Below are 14689 nucleotides of genomic sequence, written 5' to 3'. Positions count from 1 at the left end.
TCCTTCAAAAAGATCAGTTACCATCTTTAGTAGCTGCCATCATCTCAGTTCATCAGCCTCTAGGTTTGTTGCTCATCTCTGTCTGTGTCTCAGTGAAAGTATATACCATGGTCCCCAACATTGCCTATGGGAGGAGTCAGGGCACCCCCACCCACCTGCCACCCCACCTTAGCCTCACTGCCTGAATTGACCACTTATGTTACCTTGTGCCCTGTTCACATTCCATCACATGTCAGCCTCAGCTGTAACTGGGTAAATGCCCACTGCTTCTTGAGTGGAATATACAGAAATATTCGACAATCAATCATTCTGCCTGTGGAGTATTCACTAATTACCTATGGGATAAGGGTGAGGGCCAGACACCATGCCAGTCACCTGGAGCTGTAAGTAAAATAGCACACCTTACCATTCAGGAGTAAAATATATTTGGACAATGATTTACCTCCTCATGTGAGAAGTGTTTTAATAGAGGCCAAAGTGTGGGTTGACTCTGCCCTAGTTTCTGTGTGTGTGCAGTCTGCCTCTGTTTCTAGCCCTTGCTAACCTTGGACAAAGAATTTGTCAGCTCTTTCTTTGGTTTTCTCCAAAGAAAAACATCTGAGTAAGAAATGTTGACTGGGATTTCATAGAGGAATTGGGTGAAGGGTCTACTACATTAGATAGCATTCAGCAGACCACATGAAGACCCACCGTTGACATTGTCTCCAGAGTTTATTTGGCCCTACCACTACTGATGAGGTTGGAGGTTCTCTCTCCCAAGTCCCGTGCCTGGCTGACTCAAGTCTAGATGCTCAATAATAGTTATGGAAATTATTATTTTTATTGTGGTTAATTGATGGGTAAATTATTATTTTCTTATTGTGGTAAATATACATAACATGTAACTTACTGTCTCAACCACTTTGAGGTATACAGTCAGTGATATTAAGTACATTCATACTGTTGTGTAGCCATCGCCACCATCCATCTCCAGAACTCTTTTCATTTTGTAAGATTGAACTCTGCACAATAACTCCCAAGAATGCCTTTCCCCTGCAACTCCTAGCAACCACTACTCTATTTTCTTTTTTCTTTTTTAATTTTCCCTTTTCCTTCACACCCCAGCCACAGGTAACCATTATTCTACTTTGTGTTGCTATGAGTTCAGCTTTGTTTAATTCCACATATGTAAGTGATATGCAATAATTGTCTTTCTGTGTCTGGCTTATTTCACTTTGCATAATGTCCTCCAGATTCATCCATGTTGTTGCAAATGTCAGTGTTTTATTTATCTCTCTATCAATGGATGCTTAGGTTGTTTCCATATATTGGAAACATATTGTAACATTATTCATGGAAATATGAATAATGTTACAATAAACATGGGAGTGAAGATATCTTGAGGTAGTGATTTTCTTTCCTTTGGGTATTTATCCAGAAGTAGTGTTGTTGAATCATACAGTAGCTCTGTTTTTAATTTTTTGAGAACCTACATACTGTTTTCTATAATGGTTGATACAATTTACAGATTAAGTGAATAAATGAAAAAGTGATTAAAATATGAAAGTAATGGTTTAAGCAAATCAATTTTTCTAGATTTCTTAAACTATGACTCATCAAAAAGACTTTTCTATAATCAAAATCTGAGTCCTTAAAAAGCTACAAGTAAAGCATTTTTAAATGATTGAAAGAATTCTATACTGAATTATTGAAAATTGAAAAACTAAGAATATTTTTGTAAAAAATCAATAAATAATTAACAGAGTTAGGGCACATTAATCAGCTTTTGTAAAGTTGGATTTTCTTGTATCAGGTTTATTCAAAGTTAAATTAATATGCACAGGAATCATGATCTCACTTCTCTTTTTTATTTTGGAAGTTCAGGTTTATGAAACAAGACCATATTTCCCTGTAAACATCCAGGAAGTGAAAGCTGCCAATATCTAACTGAAATATTTAGGGGGAAAAAGCCAAAATGTCACATGGTGAGAAATAACTTTCAATCTCCTATCAAAGGAGCTCTTCAAGTTATGTATTGATCCCAACACAAGGAAAATATGCCTAGAAATTTAATTTGACATTTACAATCAATAGCACTCAGATGTCACTGGAGCAGAGGGTAGAAAAAAAAGATGACTTTAAAATTGCAGTCATGAATTTATAATTACAATAATGAATAAAAGTAAATTTATTGAATTAGCATTTCCAGAGTATAGAAAAAAGTCAACATGCCAGAGCATATTGCTGAAGAAATGGAGAGGCAGGATCTTAGTTTTTTGCCTCAATAACTCAACTATTCCTTTCTCCTTATCCCATCGTTTGGGTCTCCATGCTTCACTTTTTGAGCTGTGCCTACTAACTACTGCATACTAAGCTACTGCAAAGATTAGGTCATTAAAGGCTTTGCTAAATAAGCATGAAACTTTGCCTCTATTCACTATCTTATAGCTGTCCAAAAGTCCTAGAAAAAATGCACTTTGTGTTCTGGTGGAGGAATGCTTTGTTGGAAAAATAAAAAGCATTGCACATAGGAGGTGTTTAAGGATCCATACTGAATCAGCCAGGAGTCATTGGCTTTAGTAGTGTCTACAAGAAAAAAAAAATCCATATAGTCACAGGACACACAAACTAGAGATATTAAATATAATTAGGTTCTTAAAACAGAAAGACTGTGATTGCACAGTTAGAACTATAATTATAAATATTCTGGGGCTTCTTTCTCAACTTGGTGAGTTCTTTCTTTCCTCCCTGGCACACTTCTCTTCTTTTTCTACACCATTCCCTCGATAACTTATCTGGTCTCAGAGGACTAAATGCCATCCTTTTGCTAACGTGCCAAGTTACTTCTCTGGCCATGAACTCTGTCTTTAACTATTTTCTTTCCTCCTGGCTACCCAATACACATATTTTGATGTTTAGTAGGCACCTCACACTTGACATGCCCCAAATCAAAGTTTGTGATTTCCCCTTCTCCAAAGATGCTCCTCTTCCAGGCTTCATCTCTGTTAACGGCCATCTCATCCTTAAGACAGAACCACCTTGGGATCCCTGGGTGGCGCAGTGGTTTAGCGCCTGCCTTTGGCCCAGGGCGCGATCCTGGGGACCCGGGATCGAATCCCACGTCAGGCTCCCGGTGCATGGAGCCTGCTTCTCCCTCTGCCTCTGTCTCTCTCTCTCTCTCTCTCTCTCTCTCTCTCTCTCTCTCTCACTGTGTGCCTATCATAAATAAATAAAAAAAATTAAAAAAATAAATAAAATGAAAGTAATAATACCTTTAAAAAAAAAGACAGAACCACCTCTTGACTCCTCTATTTTATCACAACTCATATGCAATCTACAATGAATCCTTGTCATCAAAATACATACATTTGAATCTGGCCAATTCTTAACCATTTCCTCCCTGGTCACCTGCCTCAAACCATCATCTTTCACTTGGATTATTGCAATGGATATCTGACTGGTCTCCCAGCTTCTGCCCTTCTTAAGAGCTGACCTTCATCTATAGTCTATTCTTAACACAGTAAGCAGAGTTGTCCTTTCAGACCACATTCTCCTTTACTATGACCTCTGTGGTGCCCTCCATCTCACTCAGAGTAAAAGCCAGCTTTGTACAGTGGCTCCCCTGCGACTTCATTCATTTACCTCCTTCATCTCTCCCATCTTTAATTGTATTTTGGCCATTCTAATCTTCTTGATGTTTCTTGAACATGCCAATCATATTCCCATCTTGAGATGTTTGATTGTGCTATTTCCTCTGCCAGTAGTGCTCTCCCTATAGATAATGATTTGGCCTCACTTATTTCCTTCAGCTTTTTGCTTACATATCACTTAATCAGTAATGCTAGGGACACCTGGATGGCTCAGCAATTAAGCCTCTGCCTTTGGCTCAGGGCATGATCCCGCAGTCCTGGGATCGAGTCCTGCATCGGGCTCCCTGCATGGAGCCTGCTTCTCCCTCTGCTTACATCTCTACCTTTCTCCCTGTGTCTCTCATGAATAAATAAATAAAATCTTAAAAAAAAATGAGTAATGCTGAGCCTGACAACCCCACATGAAATGGCAATTGCTTTCTCCCCACCCAACCGTGCTGCTTCTGCCTTCCCATCCTCCTTCTTTGCTGTTTCTCTGTAGTTTTGATCACCATCTGGTCTACACTTCATTGGCCTATTTTATTTACTCCTAATACCTTCCTACTTGAAATAAGTTTCCTGAGGAAGGAAACATTTCTGCTGCTTGTTTTTGTAGCTGTATTGTCAGTGTGTAGGACCATGCTTCAATAAACATTTAGAGTGAACTAAATGGATTATAGTTATCACTCATTCCAAAGCAAAACTGTAATTGCCATTTGGAGCAGTCCAAATATCTGTATTACTCAGCAATGTCTTACACATGATTTCAATACTACAGGACATTATGCTCTGGGTTTCACCTTTGGGTTTGCATTTACTAATAGTTTATGAAAGAATTAAGCATTTTTTGGAGCTATTCTAGGATATGCTGTTAAAGGATTATTGAGTGAGATAACATGTTTTTGTATATGGATAATTTGGCTCTTTAAATTCTCAGAGGTCTCTTTTATTTTTTTACTTTTTTCAGAGGTCTCTTTTAGCTAAAGTGGTTCAGGTTTGGTAAAACAACACTAGATCTTAGATGCTCTAGGAAATATATCCTCATTTAAAAATGTTTTTCAGGGGCACCTGGGTGGCTCAGTCAGTTAAGCATCCAATTCTTGATCTCAGCTTAGGTCTTGATTTCAGGGTTGTGAATTCAAGCCTCACTTTGAACTCCATTCTAGGAATGGAACCTACTTAAAAAAATGTTTTTCAGGCAGGTTTACTGACATTTTTGGGAACATACCAGTAATAACTAGTAGCTGTGGTTGATACCTGCTTCTAGGAAAGCAGTAAGAGTAAAAATTTGTCATGTCTTCTTGAGCTCAGCACTGTACCAGCACCATGCCAACAATGTTACTGACAGATAATTTTAGATGAGGCAACATCTGTCCCTTCTGGTCATATGCCACTTTGGTTCTCCTTCATCCAAGCCTCTAAAGGGATTATAGACAATATTATATCAGGTCTTCTTCAATGATGAATGAAAACACATGAAGACACATTTATGAGGGACACACCTGTTTACATGTATGGAATGAATTTGGGGACATATTTCAACTCTTCAATCCCACAAAAAATAAGTAGTTGCAACATAGAAATATTTTTTAGTTCCAAAATAAATATTTTTTAGTTCCAGACCAAAGGAGTATTCTTTGGCAGGGAAAGTATAGAATGGGAGTCAGATTGTTTTGAAAGAACACTGCATTAGAATCAGAGAATCTTGTCCCTTACTTGTATGGCTTTATAGCTGGATTTATTTTCCTATGTTTCTATCAGTCAAAAACCCTTATTAGTCTCTGTTCCAGCTATAATGGACCAGGAAGACCTAAACATGTTCTGTACTTTGTGTACTTCTAAATACAATTCACATACTACATTTTTCATAAAGCTTTCTCTATGACTCCTAAATTAATATTAACCTTTTGCTCCTTTGGACTTTTCATAACCACACACACACACACACACACACACACACTTTCATATATATACACTCATACCTGAATTTGCAAGACTGTGGACATTAAGGGCTACCCATTCTTTCAACTTCCTACTTTGTAAGTAAGTCAATTCCCTGATGTCTTTAAACAATGACTACCAGTCTCTGCTTTAATCACTTCTATCATAGTGGTGCTAGTGCCTGTTCTTTTGGTGTGGATTTGGCTCTCCACTGACAATAGCTTGGACTAGGCAAAATTTCCCTATCCAGTTTTTGAGCTGTATGTAACATGGCTTTTGTATGGGATGATTTGTTAAAAGAAAAAAAAAAATCCTGGCCTAACAGTAAGACAGTGATGGCCCACAAAAGGATTTTTTCATTGAAAATTGAAGGACAATATGTACCATAATCACCAGGAATTCTAGGGAAGAACTTGATGGTAGAGATGGTGTTTTAAGTGATTAAGGGATTTTTTTTTTAAATCATCTTTCCTTTTTCAGGATTTGAAACAGCTTAATTGCCAAAAACAGGTTTTCTGGAGAAGTTTCTTGGGGAATGGCTATTGAGACTTCAATCCCAAATGCCATCTTTTAGGTGAATGCCCTTGCTCTGTGTTCCCATTGATCTGAGACATACTTTCTTCTAACATATACTGTACTTTGTTGTAATTATTGTTCAACATGTATCTTCAATGAGAGACTGTGAATCTGGAAAGGCCTGGTAATCAAGGTTGTCTTGTCAGTCATTCAGTTCCCAAGGCCAGCAATTACTTGCAGAATGGATAAATGGCTGTGTGTGGTGATAGTGTGAAGTGGGTGAGCCAATACTTTGGGAACTGGACTTCCAGTGTTTGTGTGTGTGTGTGTGTGTGTGTGTGTTGTTTACCAAGATACATGCCCCAGACTAAAATTTTATCAGAATTAGTCTCCTTTCTTCTCCATAATGTGGACATTTAAAATAGTACAACTTAAAAATTTGCTTTATGACATCCATGGATGTATTACAGTGGACAAAATAGCTTATCTCAAATGCTATCCAGAAGTAAAATTATAGAGAATGGAAGTTGGAAATAGGATACAATGAGCATTGCACAAGGAAAAATTACATAAACAATTAGACATTAATTACTTTCTTAATTAATATATAATATATATAAATATATATATATATATATATATATATATAAAATGCTGATGTAAGTCATTTGCTTGGAAAGCTCAACGGTGCAACACAATAATGTAGTAGATTCTTGACTGATAGATTGAATTGCTTGGAATAACAGCAAATAGGTAAGTGCTGATGAAGTAAACACCTGGTATTATTGCTTGCTGTGATGTAAATTGATCAAACAAATATTGATTGAATGCTCATTAGGATAGCCATTATAACAAATGATTTACATCCATTAATTGATATGATCTTCTTAGACATTTGATTAAGAATTTTTATTTTTCATGTTACAAATGAAAAAATTAAAGGTCAATTATGTTGAGTAGTTTTTGAGAGATTTTACAGCCAATAATTGGCAGAGCTGGGCAGAGCTGGAGTTTCAATTCAGTTACAATTTTTCCAACAATCTAAATGGTTTTAATCACATCATGATGGAAATGGAAGAGAGAAGAGCTACAACTTCTACAAAGACCAAGAGGTAGGGGATGTCTGAGGAACAGAAAGACAATTCGGTTTAGCAAATAATGATGGGAGAAGGTTAGCAATGGTTATTGAGATACACAAAGAAAATTTGGAAACATATATGAAAGTCTCTATATGAGAGGCATATAAGCAGGCAAGGGATGCTCTTTGAATGGCTCTGTAGATGATTCTGGCTGCAATGTGGCCATCCAGGGAGGAAGTGAGAGATACCAAAAGGCTGGGCAGTGCTGGATATGTCCATCAAAATCACCTTACATAGATGAAGGCAGAGAGAATACACCTTTGACTTAGAGGATTCTTCCAGAAGAATCATGGATCCTGATAAATTGTGTGTGATTTCAAGGTCTTTCTCAAGTTAAAGACTATGACTTTGAGGAGGACATGATATTAAGGTTAATTAAATAATTTTGGATACAAATAAGTTTGAAAGTGTTTTTCAAACCATAATTAATATATTAATGAACATATTCTTGGCAAGGAAAAGAATGCTTTAAGAATCACCCAATCATAGGGGCGCCTGGGTGGCTCAGTTGGCTAAGGAGTTGGCTCTTCCTTTCAGCTCAGGTCATGATCTCAGGGTCCTGGGATCCAGCCCCACAACTAGTTCCACGTTCATTGAGGAGCCTGCTTCCAGATTCTCTCTCCTCCTGTCCCCTTGCCCTCTCTCATGTGTTCTCTCTCTAAAATACATAAATACATCATAAAAAAAAAAGAATCACCTGATCTGAGGTGCCTGGGTGGCTCAGTTAGTTAAGCTCCAGCTCTCTATTTCAGATCAGGTCATGACCTCATGTGCATGAAGTCTGCTTGGGATTCTCTCTCTCCCTCTGCCCCTCCCCTCTGCTCCCTTGCTCTCGTTCTCCTTCTCTCTCTCTAAAAAGAAAAAAAAGAAAAGAAAAGACAAAAAGAATCACCCAATCAATATAAGAACAAAGTTTTTGTGTTATACAGAGTATACAGGACAAATTAAAATTTCCTTCTTCCCTTTCTCCTCCCACCACAGAGGTAAACAATTTGATGACTTATGTTTTTCATCTTCTAGTTACTTTTCTATGCAATTCTATGCACAAATATGAAATATATTTTTAAGAATTGCAAAGCATCCTATAGGAAATATATGTTATAACTCAGTTAACCTTTTCTTTTTTGATGGATAATTAGGTTATTTGCTGTTTTGAATAATGCTGCAATAAATATCATTGTGCCCTCATCTTTGTATTCATGTACTGATAAATACGTAAACATAAGTTTTCTGATGAATACCCACATGTGTGTTTCTTGGATAAAAAGGTATGTGTAAAAAACAAAAAAAAAAAGTATGTGTACTTTAAATTTTGACAGATATAGACAAGTTACCTTCCAAACTGGCTTCAACTATTCACGTACTTAACAATAGTATATTAAAGTGCCTCTATCTTCCTTCTTTTCAGCCTACTTCTTTGTGGTCTTTTAAATTGTAAACATTCCAGAATACAGCAAATAAGTTAGGAAGTAAAACATTGTGGATAGCAAACATAGCATTGACTGTGTGCTCTATCCCTAGTTCAGCCTCTTGCCTTCTCTAATAGAGGTGATCAGATTTAAATTTTGTGTTTATTATTGTCTTGCCTTTCAATTACTTGGACTTTTTAACTTAATAGAGGGTACTGCCTGTTTTTGAATATATGAAAACAGTGTCATTCTACCTAGATTTCTAAGGAATTTTTTAATTCAATTTTGTTTTTAAGGTTTATCCATGTAGATGGTTAAAGCATTGTCATTGCTGTATAACATTCCATTGTGTGAATATAGTAGAATTTATCTTTCATGGACTACTGAGTTGTATCTGCTTTTTTGCTGTTTGGATAATATTTTTATTGGTATTCTCAATATGTCCAATGGTCCATGACTTCTTGGTTATAGATATCAGAAAAGAATTACTATATTTAATGCATGTAAATGTACATTGTTATAAGATAATGATATTTTCCCTGAAAATTATTGGCCAATATACTGTCCTGTTAGGCAAGCTTTAAGAGGATTTTTTGACCCTTTTGTCCTCTCTGTAGAAATCATTGTTACCCCAGGTATATGGATGGTTCAGTCCTTCATCTCCATGTACACCTTGACTCAAATATCTCCTCAGTAAGGCTTCTCTGACTGTCCAATATATAATTGTAATCTTATTCCTACCCTTGCACATAGAAGGCACTCAATAAATATTAGTTAAAAGAATGGTTGAATGATTGAATAAAAAATTCAGACATAATCCATGGAAAAATACCTCATATGTCAAAATATAAATGTTTTTATGTTAATGTATAATGTACTGGATTCCATGAACCTTGAGATAAAAAAATTAGGAAACATTGGGTGCATGAAAAAAAACGTGTATATGTATATATGTGTGCATGTATATATAAAATTGTATGATTCTTTACATTTACATAAATTTATGTAAGTTTATGTTTACATAAAATCAAGATAGAAGAAATACACAATTTTTAAACATCTATCAGAAAAATCTGTCAGGTTGTAGTTATACTTGATAAATATAACTTTCTAGACATCCACTTGATATATTCTTTGTGTTATTCATTAAACAAAGATTTACTGAACTCTATTATGGGAAAGACTCACAGAGAGATATTGTCCTGACGGAGAATTATGAAGCAAATGATTTGTTTTTATTTCTTTTTCTTTTTTTTGGCCAAAACTTACACCTTGTAGGATAAAAGAGAAAGCCATGGGGATAATTATGGAATACATTTTGATTTAGAACTTCATTTGATAAATATTGAAATTAAAAGAACATGGAAAAAATTAGCCATGTGATCTTAGATTCTATAATATTAATGATAGGGTAAGACATACAAAATTATTCATGTTAGTGTTTATAAAAGACACATTTTGAGAGCAAACACGGGAGGATGATGAAATACTTACTTTGTAAGAGGCAAGACACAAATATGGATAAGTTTTTCTCAGTTAGGGTAAATTAACAAAAGAATATGTTTTAAGGAAAAGTCTGACACCATAAAATACAATCTCCAAAACAAAATGATATATTCAGTTGAAAGCTGGTAACAATAGTAAACTCTACCTGTGACATGTGCCCCAGGGAGAGAGAGGTGGTTTAGAAATCATCTCACTGTTTTGTGTTTCAGCAAAAGCTCATTGCAAAGAATGACCCATTCCCATATGACTTACATAAGACTAACACGTTCTCCCCTTTTATATTCATTATAAAGCCAGAAAGACTCTCCCCATTCCTTTTTTTCCCCTCAGAGATGTTTAGCTGAACTATTTGTCACCCCTGACCAATATTTGTAAAATACTTGATAACTTGACCAAGTTTTAGTCTCACCTCTCTCCCCTCAGATCCTGAACTTTGGCTTACCCTTAGCCTGATCCAGCATTGCCCTGTGGCTCCTCCTTACAGCCCCTTCTAAGAATCTGCCGACCAGAAGAAAAGGCATTTCCTGCTCAACTATTTAGCCCACTCCCCTACACCTGATTCTCTGTAACCTTGTTTATCCCTCCCTACAAAAGGCATTCCTTTCTGCCCACCCCTTAAATTGCTTGCAGATCTTATGGCCTGAGAGTTCTCTTTACTTCAGTGTCCCCCTTTTTTGCAGTAATCTTTTCAAATAAAGATTCCATTTCTTTACTTAAGGTGGGATTTGTTTTTTATTTGACCCAAGAAAAAATAAAAGATGAAAAAAAGGAAAAGTTAATGGAAAATAAGAAACAATATGATGGTACAAAGTTCTACATAAATAGAGTAATTATTGGGGCACCTGGGTGGCACAGGTGGTTAAGTGACAGACTCTTGATTTCATCTCAGATAATGATGTTGGGGTCTTGGGATTGAGCCCTGTGTCAGGCTTCATGCTCAGCAAGGAGTCTGCTGGAGATTCTCTCTCTCTCTCTCTCTCTCTCTTCCCTGCCCCTCTCCCTGCTCATGCATGTGCTAGCTCTCTTTCACTCTCTCTAAAAGAAGTAAGTAAATCTTTTTTAAAAACAGAGTAATTGTAAATGGATTAGATCAATTAAAAAGTAGAGACTCTGAGATTTAATTAAACACAATGCAATAAAACCTGTTGACAAGACACATATTGAAGAAGAGAATGGCTAAAAATGAAAGAATATGAAATGATATCTCAAATAAAATTGAACCAAAAGAAAGCTGGACTCATAGGGACAGGATCTAATTAAATCTCACTTAAGGGAAAAGCAGCATAATGCTCAAAAAACATTATTTATTTGTACAAAGTATATTAAAACAGCTGTATATCGATATATGCATTTAACAATATAGTCTCTAGGTTTATCAAGCATCAACTATCAGGAATATTGAGAGAAAGACAGCAGTTGCTGGGAATTTTAGCACCTCTTTTAGAAATTTGGACATTAAAGAGGCAGAAAAAGCATATTCATATTAATGATAATCTACACTCAAAGAATAAAAAGTATTTTTAAGCACATATAAACACTGACCAAAAAAATGGGAATTAGGAATTTGAATTAGGAAACAAAATCTCAATACATTTCAAAGAATCAACATAATATAAAAGTATTGTTCTTGTAAAATCCAATGTATTTTGAAACTAAATAATTACTAAATAACTTTTGAGTTAAAAAGGAAATACTAAAGAAAATTAACAAGTATTGAAAATGAATGATAACAAATATGTTAAAAGGCAAATTTGTCAGACAGAGCTAAAGCAGTACTTAATGAGAAATGTGGAGCCATAAATACATTTATCAAGAAAGAAGAAAGGTGAAGGTAAATGAACTGAGTACTCAATTCAGGAAGTTAGGGAAAAACAATCAAAGAATCAAGAAGAAACAAGAAAATAATAGAGGGGGCATCTAGGTAGCTCAGTTGGTTAAGCACTGGACTCCTGATTTTGGCTCAGGTCATGATCTCTGGGTCATGAGATTGAGCCTCACGTTGGGCTCCATGCATAGTGCAAGTTTGCTTAAGACTCTCTTCCTCTCTCCCTCTGCCCTTCACCCCACCACTCATGCTCTCTCTTTTTCTAAAAAATAAAAAATAAAAAGAAAGAAGAAAGAAAGAAAGAAGAAAGAAGGAAAGAAAGAAAGAAAGAAAGAAAGAAAGAAAGAAAAATAATTGAGTTAAGAGAAGATTCAGTGGAATTTAGACAAATGAATAATAAAAAAAAATGAACAAATGGAAAGCTGATTTCTCCCAAGGGATTATAAAAACACTTATATGAGGACTGACCCTCCCCCAGAAAAAAAAAAAATCCAGAGTGAAAGAAAGAGAAAGAAAGAGAATATGCAAATAAACACATAAACACAGTGGAGCACAGAAAGGTAAAAGTAGCTACAGAATAAAAATTAAAAAAAATAAAAATAGATTTTAAAAGAATAATTTATTTTATTGTTATTTTTTATTTTATTATTTTTAAAAGATTTTTATTTATTTGAGAGACAATGAGAAAGAGCATGAGTGGATGGAGGCAGGGACAGGGAAGGGAGAGGGAGAAGCAGGCTCCCCGCCGAGCAATAAACCTGACAAGGGGCTTGATTCCAGGACCATGAGATCATGACCTGAGTCAAAGACAGGTGCGTAACCCACTGAGCTACCCAAGTGCCCCCAGAATAAAAATTTTAAAAGAGGTTGTAACCATACAGATTTGTAAATGTGTTATGAGATATCATAAATAATGAATTTGAAATCCCGACGAAATGGACAAATCCCTTTAAAAATTAAGAAAACAAAAGAACCAGAAAAATTATGTCAGATTCGTTCCTTAGAAAAGCATGAGTGAATGAATGAGCATTTGTATTTTCCTAAAATCTGGTTTACAATAAAGATTCTAATTCATTTATTAAGATAATAAATGGGTGGATGAATGAATGAATGGCACTCAGATGCCTCCTGTGACTGAATGACAGTTCAATGGCCACAGCAAAGTCCTGTTTTAAGGGTAAAACAATTGGGATGGGAATTGAGATGGCTGAGATAGGAGACTTGTATGCAGGAGGAAGAATGGTGGGGGGGAGCAGGATGGCAATAGATCCAAAGTTTAAGATCTTTTTAAAAATGGTCTTTGAGAAGAGGAAAATGTTCACGCAAACAAAAACATTTTCTCTTTTCACCAACTGCTTTAATTTGGGGATAACCAAAGTAAAGTTTCCTTTTTGCCTTTTCATGCTCTGCATCCTAAAGCCAATTTCCATGATATTAGAAGAACAGAATTACTAAGAGCAGGGCGGCTTCTTTGGGGTAATATTGAAGAGCCTGAGGGAAATCTCAATAAATAAACTGCAGATAAGGAAGCCTGTATTTTTCTTCCTGTTGCTCAATGGCAATTGGCTCTGGGTGTGCAAGTGAGCCTGGAGAAAGAGAGACACTGCTATGGCAACATGTTTCAGGAAATTAATAGGTTAAATATAATAAATTTCAGATCCAATTAAGGGAAAACAGCTTAGTGGCACGGTAATGGTGTTAATGGCATTCTCAATTGGTGCCATTTCAAGGCATTTAACTCAAGTTGGGAAATGTGGTGTACCCACCAGGCACGAGTCCCGGGGCTTGTGCCAGTCCCTGGGGTGCACAGCTGGCCCAGATCACTGAAAAGCTGCACGTGTGCCAAGAAAGCAGGCTTTTGTAAGGGAAATATAGATTCTCCTCATCCCAGGTGTTTGCGTCCTAAAGACTTTGCTCTCCCCTTAATATATTTAGTCAATGCACCAGGGAAGGTGAGATCTGATCACATCTGTGGTGGATGGACTCCTTGTTCCCACTGTTTCGGTGCTAACTTTGTCTACTCATCTGCCCCTCCTTTCTCTCCTTCAACCAAAATGCTCTTCGAAGGGATATTTTCTTAATGCCCCCACTTCACAGAAGTCTTGGAATTCAATCCTGTTTCCTTTGGCATCTACCTTTTTCTCCTGACTTCTCTCTATACATTAGAAAAAAAAAACTTTTTGGATTTCCTTTATATTTATGGCTTCGGAGGAGAGACGTGTGAGGTTAAAGACTCCAGGTTGGAAAAGAAAGTGCCTAAAATCTCAAAGATGGTCTAATTGTTAATTCATAAAAGATAAACTGCTACTTTCCACTCTGTGCCTGGTGTCTCAGCCATGACTGACTCTGGCTTTTTGTTTTGTATTTTTTAGGAAAATTAGAACACTCAGGCTGGGCTGCTTGCTTTCCTGAATGTTACTTCCTCTTGATCCTATAAAATCCCGAATCCTTTATGCCCCACTGGAACTCTATTGAGGCAAATCCTTAATTCCCCCTGCTTCAGTTTTCCTACTTGGGCCCACTGTTAGTACATTCCACTTTAAGAAGGAAGCTGTTTTTCTATTTTTTCCTTAGATTTCACCTTATACCTTTAAAACCTCTAAAGTTGCTGACATTAGGGAAAACATTTTAAAATTTGTAGATCTGATAAATATTTGAAACAAACATAACAGATAAATGGTTATGTATTTATAACCATTATATAAATCTTAATACATAAAAACTTCATGCAAATTGATGAGGACA

This window comes from Nyctereutes procyonoides, unplaced genomic scaffold, assembly GCF_905146905.1.
Source record: "Nyctereutes procyonoides isolate TBG_1078 unplaced genomic scaffold, NYPRO_anot_genome, whole genome shotgun sequence".
Taxonomy (NCBI): domain Eukaryota; kingdom Metazoa; phylum Chordata; class Mammalia; order Carnivora; family Canidae; genus Nyctereutes; species Nyctereutes procyonoides.
Note: the sequence above shows the minus strand (reverse complement) of the source record.